The sequence below is a fragment of the Mycteria americana genome, chromosome 8, assembly GCF_035582795.1.
Source record: "Mycteria americana isolate JAX WOST 10 ecotype Jacksonville Zoo and Gardens chromosome 8, USCA_MyAme_1.0, whole genome shotgun sequence".
Lineage (NCBI taxonomy): Eukaryota > Metazoa > Chordata > Aves > Ciconiiformes > Ciconiidae > Mycteria > Mycteria americana.
This window is the reverse complement of record NC_134372.1, coordinates 30,171,285-30,187,791: the sequence shown is the minus strand read 5'-3', so window position 1 is coordinate 30,187,791 and position 16,507 is coordinate 30,171,285.

Genomic DNA, 16,507 nt, shown 5'->3' with positions numbered 1-16,507 from the left:
CTCACAGTTTACCTACATATAAAACCTCCGCTAGAGCAGCTGAAGCACCTAATCTGCAGATCGATGTATGTGCCAACAGCATTCTTTTTCATTGCCAAGTATCTATCTTTTCTCATTACTGCTTGCAGCTGAGCAACTGTTGCTTATGAACGATAGGCCACCTTAAAAATATGAACACATCTATCTTTAAACCAATAAAATTTTACAACTAGGAAAGCTATCCTATGCATCCTTCTAAGCTTGACCATAACAACTCTGGGTATTTTACTTCTGATCTTTTGCCACAAAAGTTCTAATAGGGAGTGCCTAGATATAAATATAGTAGAGTTTAAGGATAATTTTTTGTTTCTGAAAATCAGTGGGTTTTCCTGTAAATAATGATTTTCTTCTCTGGTAGATGAAAAAATTGGCAACAAAACATGCATTTTGTGAAAGATGTTTCAAGTCAGTAAGATAAAGTGGAAGCTGCTGACAAAGTCTTCCAAGACAATTACACCCATTGCCCAGGGCATATCAACACATACACATGTATATACAGGTGTACAGAAAGAACAGAAAGGCAAAAAAAATCTCTGCAAGATCAAAAGGTCCAGGGATGTCATTATGACCATTAATCACTTCCAGGTCAATTATTAACTGAGCTCAACAAAAAACTTATACTGGCATTTCACCCCAAGAGCAGGCAAGAGACATGGAAATAAGACTACAGTTTTGGCAAAGCTGCTACTGGTTGATAAGCATGAGAGCCCATGAACTGGAATACAGCAGCCACCTGACAGAATATCAGCTCCCTCCTGAAGAAAGTTTGTGACAAATCCAGCCCGTAACAGAGCAAGCCTTACTCTCCACTGTTACTGCTCTCTCACATGCAGACAGCGACCATCACAAGCCTGCCACGGTACCTGGTGTTCCAGCAAGTGACAAATGCAAGGGAAAAATCACTTTAACAAATTTCAAATAGTACCACAAAAGAGTGATGCTTCATTCTCATATGTATATGGGGAAAACCAGAAAATCTAAAATATAAGATCAAAGATTTCATTATGGCTATTAACCATTATGCATGAGACAATCCTGGGAGACTGATGTGAAAAATTCCCTACAAAAAACCTACTCTGTTTATGGCACAAGAGTCACTAAAACAGAGACAGAATTAAAGTGGCTTCTCTAGGAACACTTGACCCAAAGGATATTCTGAGTGCAGGTGGCCCAGTTATACAGAAAGCTTATGTTCTTTCTCCAAGTGCAATATAAGGGACAAAAAGAAAGGATATCTGTTCGATATATACTTAACTAAGGCTAACTCCTCCCTCCCCAAGAAGGGAAGCTTATCTTAAAGTAAATATGGGTGATTTGCTTGCAACCAAATATACATGTATCTAAACCACTTCCTGACTTCTTTCCACGACACACATTAAAAGAACCACAGACCAGAATTTTTGAGCCTGAGGTGAAACAGACACTGACTGCAAGATAATGGATCTTGTCCTGGTTTTAGTTCCTAGAACCGATTGATTTTTCTGCCACCTACTGTCTTCATTAGAACTTTGGTCCTGAGAGGTGAACATTAAGTCTTCCATGTTCTGCTAAGAGGTCACTGACAGCTTCCTTTAAGCTTCTGCTTTCAAACGTTAATTAAACCTGATTGTAAAGAGTATATTGATTTAACTTTACAGCCAATTTTTAATTCTGCTGTCACTAAGCTTTCACCATCAGTAATGCAAATTCTGAAGGGGGCAAAGACATTGTAGGGCTGCATGGTGAGAAACACAGATCACCAGGAGTTTCATGTAGTGAAAGGAGAGCCATCTAAACAAACATATAGCACTAATGAAGTAAGGCCATGGCACACATTGACTAGCATCAGCTCTGCTAGCTGACACTAATACTAGTGCCCTAGCTGCACTGCACTGGGCTACACGTTACTTGCCTTGCCTTTCCTGTCACCTCAGGTTTGCCAGCTATGCAACCTGTGTATTGGTTTCCTAATTCTCTTTACTCAAACGGATTCAAGTCAGCTATGCTATTTAAACCATTTGTAGCTCATTTGGTCTAGGACAAGTAATAGAGCAGTTGCACAAGAGAAAGGTAACCTGCCATGCCTTTGGCATTAAGTTTTCCCATAAAACATTCAATGATCTAAGAAAACATAGATAAGGGTCTGCATTTGAAACCTCTGAAGTTTGAATGTTAGAAAGAACTGATTTTATTTTATTTATTAGGTAACTACTAAATTTGGCTTCCTGTTTCAGTGGGCTTCAATGGCCCCATTCCTATTGGGATAGTAAATAAGGCTAACAATTGACTGTATAAGAACTTTGATTTCCCATTTTTTGAAAAGAACAAACTGTTCTTCAGTTTCTAGTTGTCTCATCCAAAAGAATGCCAAGAAAAGCTTGGGTGCTGATTGAGTGCCAGCACACCTACCTAGAAAGACCAAAAGCCCACATCAGCCTTGCTCTAGTCTGGAACACTTAAGAAGCCTAGGAATTTCAAACTCTATCTTTAAATCACTATTTTGCTCTTTTGCTTTTTGTGAAGCGTGTTACAGCACAAATAACTGAATGCACCTGCTGAACTGACCCTGAATCCCTTGAACTATTTTGTTCTTTGTTTTTAAATCTATTTTATTTGAAGATTAAACCTGAAATATTAATGTCCCTCCTAGGCACACAGAATATTCTTTGCTATCCAAGAACAGAATGAGCTGTTTTCTACTCATCTGATTTGATGTTTTTGTCCTTCCAATATGCCAGTTCAGTAGTTCACATTTTCCAGTGACTTTTCAATGCTTTCTGAAGCCCAAATGATGTTACCCTTTAAGTACATGGGGCTGTTGTCATCAAGAAAGAGGTAGCACAGAAAAGTCACTGTATACAAAGCTAAGATACAACTAAGCAACTAAAAAGATAAAGAAAAAAAGAATCATATCATGATCAACCATTTCTGCTCCCATTCACCCCTTCCATGCAGAGCCCTGTTAGAGACATATCGGTTCTGACACTCCTCACAATAGAAATGAGGATAGCAGGGAAGTTCAGGTCAGAAAGCATTCAGTTCAGGCTCTATTCTGTGGGTTCAGTTTTTGGTTTTTTGTTGTTTGGGGTTTTTTTTTCCCCCAGACATAGGAGTCCCACATATGACAAAACTTCAAAGACACCTTGCCACCTCTTCTACATGTTTTGTTTTAAGTAATAGCCCTTCAAACACCTTTCTAGGCATTATATAGGGCCTGTCCCAAAGACTTCTGGGATATTTCAGTTTCATATTTTAAAGAGACATATTTAATTTTTCCCTGAGTTTTGAGTTCTAGTCCATGACAAATGAGTTATCAATGCTATTTTTCATTATCTATGATTTGCACCATCTATCAGCAACACTAGCTTGATTTCCAGGAATATCTTCAACCCAGCTACATGTCCTGTAGCTACATCAGAATAGGTTTTTTGGATTATTTTCTTGTTAGAAACCTCAGTCTCCATAAGATTAAAATTCGAATTGACCAAATGAGGGCCTCAGTCTAACAAAAATGGCTTATGAGCTAGATATTTTGTAAAATATAGACTGTATTTTTAGGCAAGAAGTTAAAACTTCTGTCAAGAAAACTAAGCTAGCCCTTCCAAAATTTTGTTTCAGAAAATTTTTCTTTTCAAAGCAGGGAAAAAGTTATTTACTGCTTTGTTCTACATAACCTTTTGCTACAATTTCAGCAAAAATAATCCTTTTATGTATATTGAATAGCTAACTTTTGCTCATATATTTAGTAAGACTGGAATATGTTATACAGAATAAGTACAGATAGAGAAAGTTAAATGACTTCGACCAGATCCGGAGTTCCTTTAACTCATACTACATTCCCATTTCTGGGCCAAAAATGAAATGACTGCCTACAAGGATGTTTATTAAATTGCATATACAAAAAACTGTTCTATACAGATTTTTGATCCTGTACATACAAAAATCAGTAGAAATTTATTGCTATTACCTTCACTGATTTTTCCTCTACTTGTATTGGGTTTAAAACAACTCTCTACTCACAATTTGGGTTTGCATAATCCTTATTTAAATCTCTACTTGCCACATTTCTGTTTTGAGTCAAAATGATAAATAAGAGTTCCACAGAGATTGTCAGACATTCCCAGGGATTTTCTTCCTTTATTTCTGGAGGATGTTATTTAACAGGTTTTGTACGCAAGCAGAATAAGTAGTTATTACCTAGCTAGAACAAATGCATCAGGAGGGTATCAAAGTATTTGGAATAGAAATTACCACCCAGTATTTCAAAATTTCCAAGGTTTCATTTCCAGCATAGCAATAAAAAAAACCCGATGTGATCTAAACACTAAAAATTAGAAAAATATCCCTTAGAATTATTCAAGAGGTTTCAAAGATCTTCTGCAGTTTTAATATAATGCATCTTCAATAATTATTATATGCTTGAGAAAATCTGGCATTTCAACTGTTCTTTAGCCAGTTGGTTTCCTTCCAAAATCCTGCTGCTATTTGATGTTACAAAAGGTCAAACTTACAAAATTCCTTCAAATTTATTTGAATAATAAAAGTCAGTAAACTGCCCACAAACCACAGCATAATTGCTGTGACTACAACAGTTTAATCCAATTCAAGAGGAAAAAGAATTTTCATTAGCTGTCTGATACCAAACTCATTCAGACAATTTCAACTCTAATCTAATTCACAAAACATTAATCTGTCTGGTTCCTGATCTAAAAGCTACCATTCTCAAAAACTTGCATCTGATCTTATTTGAATGTTTTCAAGCTGTATAAAAACCTGTCAAACATCTTCCAGCAGGAAAAGGTATGTGCAAGCACATTATTTCAATTCTTGTACAAGCTTCCAGAAGAGCCCTTTCCATGATTTATAAATATTAAACATTAAATACCATCCCAAATTTAAGGTAGTTAAGAAATATCCAAGAAAGCAACGTAATTCCTGAAGCTAAAGTTCCTGCAGTGTGTTTTTTTCTACATATAATTATCATTAATACAGTTTGTACCTATTCATACAACATACAAAATACAACAAAATAGCCTGATGTCAAGCAATGCAATGTGCCAATTATAGAAAGCTTCTTTACCAGAGGACTTCCACAAAACATGAACTTTGTAAAAAAACCTCTCAGCTGCTGTTCCAGCTTTTTCCAAATCTCAGAGAACACTTCATTCCAATTCTGTCCCTATTACAATTCAAGTATGCAGAGTTACAGATTCCTCCTTATTTCTTGTTTATGTACTTTGTGTGCCCAACCAGTGGCAACTAGATTGATGCATGGTTACTCCAAGAGAAACTTTTTCTATTAGATCTGGCTATAATAAACTATAAACTCAAAGCCACTGACCACAGTTAGCATAACCTCTATGAGAGGGGGCTTTCATTATTTACTAAAATTTCCACAGCAGCAATACTTTCATAAAATATCAAGCCAGAAACATACCCAGATTCAACTGTTTGAACGTACCATATCCGTCTAGTGAAAGGCATTCAGAAGATCTGCAGAAAATTCTCAAGCATGGTCATTCACCAACAGCCAATCTCTTTGAAATGTTCACCAATACAAAAAAAATGTAGGGCCAAGGAAATACAGGGGAACATCTTGCATGAATATCCATTGAAATTCAACATGAAATTTTGAACTGACAAGTCTCTGCAAACATGAAAGGTTTTTCTGCTTGAAGACTGAAAGATGCTGCTGAGAGGCTTATTTCCATTCTACCAATAGCATATGTTAAACTCCTACAGAATAATTCAGGACCACAAAGCTGTGCAATCATGCAGCCTGGTAAAAGTGCAGTTACAAGCTTAGGTGACCATGTTGCCTTCATTTTTTTTGTGTCACATATTAGTTTAAAGTCATAGGAGAAGGCAAATATCTAATATATTACTGAAAACAGTGTGATCACGACCATCTGTGGACATCACTGCAGAGGGTAAGGTGCACTGAAGACTGCTCCGATATCGCTCCATGCAAGCCAAAACATACGAGGAGACGCAAATAGGCAATGTGTGTTAAAAGCACAAGGCTCACCTGAATTTAAATACTAATGTATACACATTTAGACTTCCTCTGAAATTATAACCTGTAGAAAAAGGCATCACCAGACAGCATTAAAGATTCAGATCTTTAATAGGCTGAATTGCTTTCTGGAATCTTTGTCTTTGCTCTTGCATCAACTAGATCCTTTAATTATCAGTCTCAATTATGGTATGATAGGATGCTATTCCATATAAAATGTGAACCTAATTGACCCACTAAATTTTACTCACCCATCCAACATCAACTCTCTTGAAAAAGCTGGATGTGTAGACAAGCACTGTCTGATATGGACAGTCTGAGAACCCAAGTAGTCCTGAGTGATACAGGTAAATAAGGATACATTTGAATTAACCATTTCAAAGAATTAAAAAAAAATTGCTGAAAAACATAATGAGAAAGAACTTCAAACAATAAATACATTCAAGAATTTTATCTATTTAACAGAAGTTTCAAACCAGGAATAAAAGAAGGGGTTGTTTTGTGAGCCACTAACAGCTTGACAGCTGTGTTTTGCAGCCTAATATACGAAGCACATGAACAGAGCTTCCAACAGTTCATTATGATTATGCTTTTCTATTGACTATGAAGAACTTTATAATTTGTTGTTTAGATCAGTTGTTTTGTTTAAATCTTATGAATTATAAAATGTATATTTTACACAAATACATGAAAAAGCAATCAATTCAAGAACATAGCAAATGAATTTCTGAACATTTAATCTGAAACCATAGTTACTCCTATAACTTCACACTAAATGTGGCTATATTTTGCATTCTATACGATTTTAAAATAGTAAACAAACTTGTACTGTTAGCTTGTCTGTTGAGGTAGTAGAACAACATCTGTAGTTTATTCCATACTTTTGTCAACTACAAGACAGGCCTTGGTAAATGAATATGTGAAAATGTTTTCTGAACATTTTTAAGGAATCACGTACCCTACTTTACTTTTTCTGAAAGAGATATGGCACTGCTCTTTTCTCTGAGAAAACAAATGGACTCCTTGCATGATCTCGCTTGAACCAAAGAAAAAGCATATATAAACTCCCAGAAAAATGTCTCCAGGATTACACAAGCATCAGGTTATTGACATATAATTGTGCTAACAAACAGATAAAAGTTTTTCATTAGTTGTTGCTGGAATGATTTTTAAAATTTTTTTGTTGGTGTTAAATCTGGACCAGCATTATTAGAATTCTAAAAGGAAGCTTTCCTTTCCCCATCTTAGTAATATTGACTGCATTCTCTAAGAAAAAAGCCTCAGCCATTTATAAACAAGGTTTATGATGGTCTATTCAATACAATCCCTATAAATAGCACTTTTCTTGTCAAATATCTATCAAAATTCATTACCAAAACATTATTAATTGTTCCCAAGTCACCAGATTAAAATGTTCAGAGTTTAGAAACACAGAAAGAAACTGTGCTCCTGCTATACATGGGCAAAGAATTTCAAGACTCTGACCTGGCAAGCAAATCTGAGGCACAAGAGAAACTATAACCTGTAAAACAAAATGACCACTCCTTTCTGAATAAATAAAACTTGTACGCAGACATGAAGACAACTGAACTACCAGGGGTTGTGTTGAGCTGCAGAATGGTTTTACTGCCCCCAAAAGGAGCACTGGCTTTAATTCTGTCTTCAAAATCAGTCTCCATCACAAGCTTTTTTGGGGTGTGACTGACATGGCTAGACCAGGAGGAAAAGCAGTAACTTCAGGACTGCTATTCGAACCAGTCTCACAACACATACATATTGCTATATGTTGACATGCAAGATAACGCAAACATTGTGACTTCTGTCTCCTAAGACACAGCACCACAGATGCCGAAGAAACATATCCACATGGCAAAAATAACACAATAACGCAATTTTACTTCAGCTCATACATCCTTTTCCCCAATTTTACTTCAGCTCATACATCCTTTTCCCCATGTCTTGCCAACTATAAGCGATCCAGGTCACACGTCATTTCCTAGGCAGCAAAATTTTTTAAAAGTTGCAGTTCCACCACAGAGTAGGGTTCCCAAATGAACAAACATTGCTGGAGAAGTTGGTATTTATCCTAGGGGTAAGCTGACAGGCACATGGTTTTGGTGCATAACATGACAATAAACAAAGCTCGCTCTATATATTTTCTGCCTCACAGACAAATACCATGCAATTAAATGACAAATTAACTTGCATAGTAACTGCTAATAGTTTTCACATATTTGGAAAACAGAGCAATTGTCTCTTACAAATTAATTAAGGCTAACTCATTTTCAGGGTTTCTTAGCACCATAGGACTCCACAGCTTTTTTGTGACACTGCCTGGCTTTCATAAAAATAACACCAAAGAAATTTTATGAGTAATGATAATAAACAAGCCTAACATGACCTACTGGGGCTTTTTATTACAAAAACTATTTAGACAACAATATCTACAGGCAGAGGAGATCTCTTTAGCAATAACAAGTACTTTTAGCCTCAGGAAGCGCTTCTTTCTAGCATATCCCACCCATACCAAAATTTGGTGTTAGGTAAAGACTCTGAAATACCTAACAGTACAAAGATTTTTTGTTTGTTTGTTTGTTTTTAATGTGGAATAACTATTATGCAATTTTAAATGCACATCACCAAGGTCCATAACGTTACCTGAAGGTACATTCAGACTCATGGCATAGGTTTGGGTATGCCATGCGTTATTCTTCCCCTATAAAGTGAATGCTGTGGTATTTAACTCCCTGACAGAAATAAACCTATTCATAGTTCTATGAACCCTCCAAAGGAACAATAGTGAATTTAATACAATTTCTCAGCTCTTCTGGTTAATACATTACTACATAGCTGCTATTCTTGATTCATTTCAATTGCAGCCTTCTACTTGGGTAATACTGCTTTTCTCTCCCATACAATCAAAGGTGATAAACATTAATATTTTCCATATATTTGCAAATATGTTAACTTATAACAATTTTTTAAGCTAATTTTTTCCCCAATGCAAGCCTACTCAACTTATGGAGCCTACTTCTACCTTCAGCTCAACCATGGAAAAAAGCACCTAGCTCCAGAATTACACAAGTAAAACCAAAAGCAGTTTTAGGCCTAATGAACTTATACAAAGATTAGAATCCCTCAGAAGCAATGGAATACATTATAAAGTAGGTTTAACATAACTATAATTGAATAAAATGCAGATATATAGATAGATCTGAAATATGCATTATGCACTCCGGGAAAAACTTAGAAGTAATTCAGTTTTATACCATGTATTTTCACATGGAACAAGCTTGTAACTGTACACAAACAGCAATGAGAAATAGTAATAGACTAATAACTAGTAATAGACTAATAGTAATAGACTAATAACTAACACTTTTAGAAAGCCAGTGGGGCTGATCTTTACAAATTCCATCTGTGATTGGTTCAGCTTGAGAACTGCTCCTCAAATTCCAAAGATTAAAAAGGAACAGAATGTACACAGCTTGAAGTCTCTGAACTTACAGGTGTTCGGTAAAGGATCAGTGTATATCACCCCATCCAGATCTAACATTCCTACAGCACATCATAGTTTCCTCTTCTGTGCACAAGTCTCAATCACAGTATTTTCCTTTGATGGGCCTGAAACAGGGTAGAGTTTGATTTATTTAAAAGATAGAACTATAAATCTTTGTTTGCAGTGATTCAGACAGATCCCTTAAGTTATAAATGAGGTACAAAATGTGTGTGTGTACAAATAAATCATTCTTTCATTGAAAAGTTACCATAGAGACACACTACTTACTATTGACCAGAATGGCAGCTCCTGTCGAAGTAAACAGGGCTGAGAAGACAAGAAGATAATAGACCATGAGATTTAAAAACTAAGCCCCATTAATCTATCCCTTTAAAACTCGTTAATTACACAGAAATGAAATTGGTGCTGAATATTCCTGTGGGCTATTGTAACCTACTGAATTCAATGAAGTTACCTCACAGATGATTTGCCTCTCAGTTATACTGAGGCTCTCAATTCCTGATAAAGCTTATCTGCCAGTGTGGAGCTGAACAGGAGGACTGGGTCAATAACAAGCTGTCTCCTAACTTAAACTGCAGTAACAACTCTCCTGGCCTAAATGAGAGGCCTCAGAATATGTCCCCACAAGCTTCATTGTCAGGGCTGCTGAAAAAAAAAAAAAAAAATCTGATTGTCAGAAGTCCAATGAATTTTATACTAAACTGATTTTAAATGCCCCTTGCAATTCAGCACATAATTTTATACGTATACACACACACAGAGTCTGTTACAAGCTTTAACTCCTAACTTCCAATTCTTCACTATGCCTTCTCTTTGCCAACTCTGCTGATCACCTACGTATTGTTTACACGTAAGATTATTCTCGTATCTTATCAGTGCCTTTCTCCTGGTGGATTATTCAGAAACCTTCCTCTGCCCAGGATTTCTGACATGCTTATTAGGCTGGAAACATAGCATCTTCAGGAAAATAAGATTAGACCAAGATCATTCTATTCAAAGGAAAACCCAACCCCTCTAATAATGCAAGTGAGAAGCAAAAGCCAAAAGCACCAGCAAGCCATTTTACCATCACCTCAAAAGTTCAATTTGGTTTGATTCAGACCAGTTAAGGTCCTCTTATTTAAGTAAGGCATGCACTGACATCCAAGCCAAGAGCTCGGTCAAGTAGGAAAGCTTCCAGTTCAGCCTTGCTTAACAACTATTAGACCAATAGGTACATTTCAGCCAATGTGGAAATAGCAAAGATTCCTGCAGGACTCTAGATAAAATGATTACAGAAAGAACATGCAACTTCAAAACAAAGTTGTATTTACTACCAGGCAGGTCACAACTTTGCTGCCTGTTCACTCAACTAATAAGAGCCATTTACATCATGATGGTAGGACACTGGTCTTTCATACAGGTGAGGAAACAATAGACACAATAGATGAAATTGGAGAGGAGGAACTAAACTAACAGCTATGATTCACCTTATTTCACTTTTTTTTCCTCCAGTGTTACAAAGACCCACAACAGCTGAGTCTGGAAAGTAAGAGAGAATCAAAGGCTGGATTGCTAAATCATTGTCTGCTCCCTCTTCTTTTCTATGCATCTATTCACTACCAGGGCAAATAGTGTTAAGACAAATACCAGACAACTATCAGCATACTTTGCAGAAGACAGCTGTGACAGGACATCAGCAAGCAAGGAAAGCTCTTCAGATTTCAGACACATTGCTACAGGAATTTCCCCCCGCCTGCAACATTTTGAAGTCTTCAGAACTAAATATGTATTTTATATATCACACAATTTCTCATACGTTGTTGCTATCAGGAAAAGCAGCCACAGCACCAGTCACACAAACATATGATTTAGTTCTGAAAAGAACTTTTAACACTATATCCATAAAGACAGACAAAATCTAACCAAGCAATGTCATAAGATTTGCAAAAACATGACATTTAAAAATGGACAACAATCCATATCCTTCAAATCTTTTGTAATATTTTTTTGAATGAAGAAAGCTTTATTTGTTCTTACATCCTGATTTTAATATGGAAATAAGCACTTTTGCACCAAAGGAATATGATGGCTATAAAGATGCACATAAAACTAAGCAAAAACCTTGCTACTTCAGGCTGATTTTGTTCAAACTGAAGTCAAAAGAATGAATCATGCAAAAAGATATGGGTTTAAACAAGACAGAAGTGTGCTCTGAAATAAGAACTATTTTTCAACATTCAGTCCCCTCATATTTAAACTTTCCTCAGTTTTATGAGGCTTTATAAGCAGAACCTGCTGCATCCTATACAGCAACCAAAGCTGTAACTGGCAGTTTCACCTTCTGGAAAAAAAAAAAAAAAAAAAAAAAAAAGTAATTTATACTGTCATCTGTTAAACTACAGACTGTAAATAGTTCTGCTGGGGAAAGCCATTCTAGGACAGTTTAAAACATAGTGAGATTTGCGACTAGTTCTCCCAACCCTTTCCTTCCCACTCATTCTCTAAAAAAACAAAGGGATGCTATGGATTTGTATTGAAGATCAACAGATAAGGGTCCCAGAAAATATACCCTTAAGTCTCAGAGTCCTTATTCTTAAAGGAACCACTTAAGCATCTCTAAAAACACCCCCTCAAAAGGAAACAGAAGGAAGCAGAGAAAACTATTGATGGTGTCACATGCAGAAGGATTTCATTAGTATACCAAGAGGGCCTTCCAAAGAAAAAGCTGCTTCTTCCTTGCCTTCTAGTCAAAGGTGAACATCCAAAGCCCCAGAGCTTTGGCCCTGGAGGGTTTGGTCTGGATCAGGCTTTCTGAAAACATGAGTAAGAAGAATCCATTACAGCTGCTCTATTCACTTCTTTCTGGATGGAGGAATAGGCTGACACTCCCTTTTCCCTGTGTTTAGTAGGTCATGGAGGTGTTAATGTCATGAGGAACTTTGCTTCAAGTTTTTTTGCTCTCCTAGATTTTATATCCAAAGACAAACAAGTAAACTTGCCTGTGTGATCCACTGTAGCAGTAACAGTAACCTTCCAACATTAACTCCTTACTGAAAACTGTATCACATCTAAGAGATTACCATAAAAGGACATCTTTTTAGCCCCTATGCATTACTGAGAAGTCACTGTGCTATTTGCAGGATCCTGCAGGAAGATAATAGCTCATTAAAAACAAGAAAGCTGGAGAACAACCTTATCTACCAACTCCTAAGTCATCATGGGGCATATGAGGTCAGCTTATACCCTTATGTCATGTGTCTCACAGCATTAATCTTCCCATGACACAAAGAGACTAAAGCTGCTGGGAAAACCTGCGGGCACCACAGCGTCTCCAGCAGCATTTCAAGGCTGCTGACACAGCACAATTAATCAGCGTGTGCAAAAGTGTGTTCCATAGAAGTTATTCATGTACATCTATATCTGTTCCTGTTATAAATGTAGAGCGCTCACATCTACAGTGCAGCACAGCTGCATTGGCATCCAAACAATTTGGAAAGGTGAGGGATAGTAGTATCAAGGGAGAAACAGCATAAAGCAGAGATTCAGTTACAGCTTTTTCTTTGAAAAATGGGCCTGAATGACCTTCCTCCTATGACATTCTACACACAGAGACTGCCCCTCGCTCACGCATGACTGTCTCTGCCAGCTCTTCTCCCTGCGGTCTGTGCAGAAGGCATGCTACAAGCTTTTTTTTTCCCTTTAAGAAAGAGACAGACTAACTGGGTTTGCCAGAAAGATACACAAAGTTACACAGCTTTCACTTCAGGGATCCTATGGCCAGTTATGTACAATTTCAGACAGAACTAGAACTATGACATGGCACCAGAATGTTGGTATCTCCACAGATTTTTAAGATTATTTCAGAGGCAGAGGCTATAGTGCTTATTGTTGTATGGAAGGGGAGAGAAGGTACAAACACAGCTAGCTCCCTTTGTCTTCCAAAGGAATTAGAGGATGGATGTCAAGATTTGCTTCTGATCCCTTCAGTGATTTCACTCAGAGAGGTGGGCTCACCATCACCATGTATTTTACCCTGCACATCCAGATGGCCAAATCAGAGCCATCTGCCATTCTCATCTGTCACTCACATAGATCCTCCCAACAGTCTCTTCTGAAGAAGCCAGGACACTGTTGTCTCACTTCAGTTCTGATCTCACTTTCCTCAGCCCATTCAAGATTTGTGCATGAATATCAACTATTTGCCTACTGCTATACTCATTTTGTTTTCCCATTCAGATCTGTCCACTACATTTTTCTTCTTGTCTACCATATTCCACCACACATAGACCCTTCTGTTTTGCCAGTCACTTTAGCATACTTGAATATTCCAGGACTTTGTATCACAGCTTCCATAGATTCATCTTCCCTGAATCCCCTCTGTCCCTAGACAGCAATTCTGGCAAGAGAGTACTTTCCCAATAAGACTGTTTATCAGGACTTACAGGACATACCTAGTTTTGATCCCAGTTACATCAGTGGCAAGCTTCATTATCACTGAACACCGGATTTTGGTCACCAAAGGAAGACATTTCATACTGAACTTTATATAGCAGGGAGTCTCAAATCTTTTTATATAGTTACAACTAGGAACCAGCTACATGCCCCTTTGTAGTAGCACAGATTCTTGTCCCAACAATAGCAAAGAAACTATGCCAAGCCAAAGGATTTTAAACTCTTATCTTGTAACTTAGCAGACAAAACCAAGAAGTTATCAAAACATGGCTATCAATCTATGGATCAAAGTTTGGTAAATGGTGCTTTAAAAATATAATTACAGCTGAGTCAGAGATACTAGCCTTTCATGTGGTGTCTCTTAACCCATAAAAGATTATTTGAAGCACTATGCCCATAAATGTGCACATATATCTTATTAATGCCAACTGAAATTATACTTCGGTGTGGAGTACAGAACACATGTCTGAATCTTTCATCTTGAATCAAAATTACAAATCACGTATTTAATAAACTCTTAAAAAAATCTTAATGCACTTACTTTAGCAGAACAGGAAAAATGGAAATAAAATACCAAACTAGGTTTTGGTAAGGTCTCTCATTGTGAGTAACAGCTCTCTATGACAGGATAAGATCTCAGTAAAGCAAGCCAAACTCTTTCTTGCCCTTCTCACATACAATCGTCACACACATGAATGCAGTTACTATTTTGCAGGGCAAACCCCTCAGAAATTATTAATTTTATTAAACATTTTGCCATAGACTATGCATTTGGGTTCAGTAGAGGGTTTGGCCCTGATGATGGAAAAGTAAAGAAACAAAGACCTCAAAACAAATGGGTGGTATTGCTCAGACTAACCCAGTCTTCAGAAGTACGTTTCTTTCATTTTCCTTAGCAGCTCCTCTATGGGGCAGCAGCAGAAGAGAGAAGACTGAATGAGTCTTCCATTGCACTGAATAAATTTACATTTCCTTGAATCAAGAGACTGGTTAGACATTTTCGGTTACAAGTGCTTCTGTTGAGTTTGAATAGGAAAACAGACAGCCAGCTGCTGCCTTTCATTGTTTCCTTCCATTTGCTAACATCATTTAACTGGTGAAATTGAAACATCATGTTTATTTCCGTCATTCACACACCTTTTAATTCAAGTTGCTAGTGCAATATTTAAGATATGCAATGAACTGATATGCCAGAGAATATAAATCATTATAAATCCTTCCGTTCATAGAATTAGAGATGGCTTATACAAGCCCTTTATTAAATACTGTTCACCTCAAAGGGAAAAGAATCTCAACTTATTTTTCATGGGGGATTTCCTTCTGAAGACTGAAATATTGCAAGATCCAATATAAACCCATCAGTTGAGCACAGTTAAAGAATCTTAGACTCAGCTCTGTAGGTACAGAAGCCAGAAGATCCCCACCACACATTCTACTTAAGTGAAGCAAATCAGTTAGTTTGGCAGTGTCACAGTCAGGACTCCCAAAGCCTTAGCAGGCTCTGAAAAAACTCTAAATTATAACAAAATAGATAAAATTTCTAGGACACATTAAAAATCACATTTAAGAAAAAAAGAAGTAAACACTTAAACATGGCATTTTAGAAGTTAAGAGGAATCTGATTTTTTTTTCAGACTATTTCTACATCGATGAACTTTCACCAAATAGGTATTTTTAAAAAAAGTGTCAGAGTTGCCATTATCAGTTTTTGTTCAGCTGCAATGCTAAATTTTTGGATTAAAAAATCTGGCAGGCAATCTGTTTACAGTTCAACACTATGGTATAGGGTCACAAAGTGCTTTTATAAATAGCAGTAATAGCTTACACTGTTTCTTTTATGAAGACAGCCAAGAATAGCAACAACCAAAATATACTATGCATTCACAGGAATTCCTCACTCTACAGAAAAAGCTGCAACCCAGCAAAGTTTCATGTAGAATAAGTATACTTTGGCAAGCCATGATGTGAAGTTTTCTTCAGCCAAAAGGCATTCACTTGAACTTTACTTCACTTCCCCATATGAAACTGGGGCTGGGGTTTCCTTTTACTGTGCACATAGTGCAGATATGAAACTTTGTGGAATGGATCCTCACCCCAGACATTTTACTTTGTTGGGCTAAAATGGGCACTCAGGTACCCATAAGATACAAATATACTGCAGAAATTGTATTAGAAGTATACGTGAAACAAGTATATGCACTGGAAGTGAGAATGGCACTGAGTAATCATTTGTTTAGCTATGTTGGTTTTCCCAGTATCTTCCTGACAGAAGTGTTAGTTCAGTGTCATTTACATTCAATATTATAATAAGAAAAACTTTCAATATAAGCCCTTCATTAGTGGTCATAAAACACTGAATAACCGAGTCTAGATTAAGTTTTCAATAGGGAAACCACAGCAGTCGTCTTCTGAAATTGTTTGAGGAGCCTCCATAGTCTCTACAAATGTAATAAAAATTAATTTCATCCTAACGCTAACTTCAATATGCTTTTTTAAAAAAAGATCATTATCACTTAACT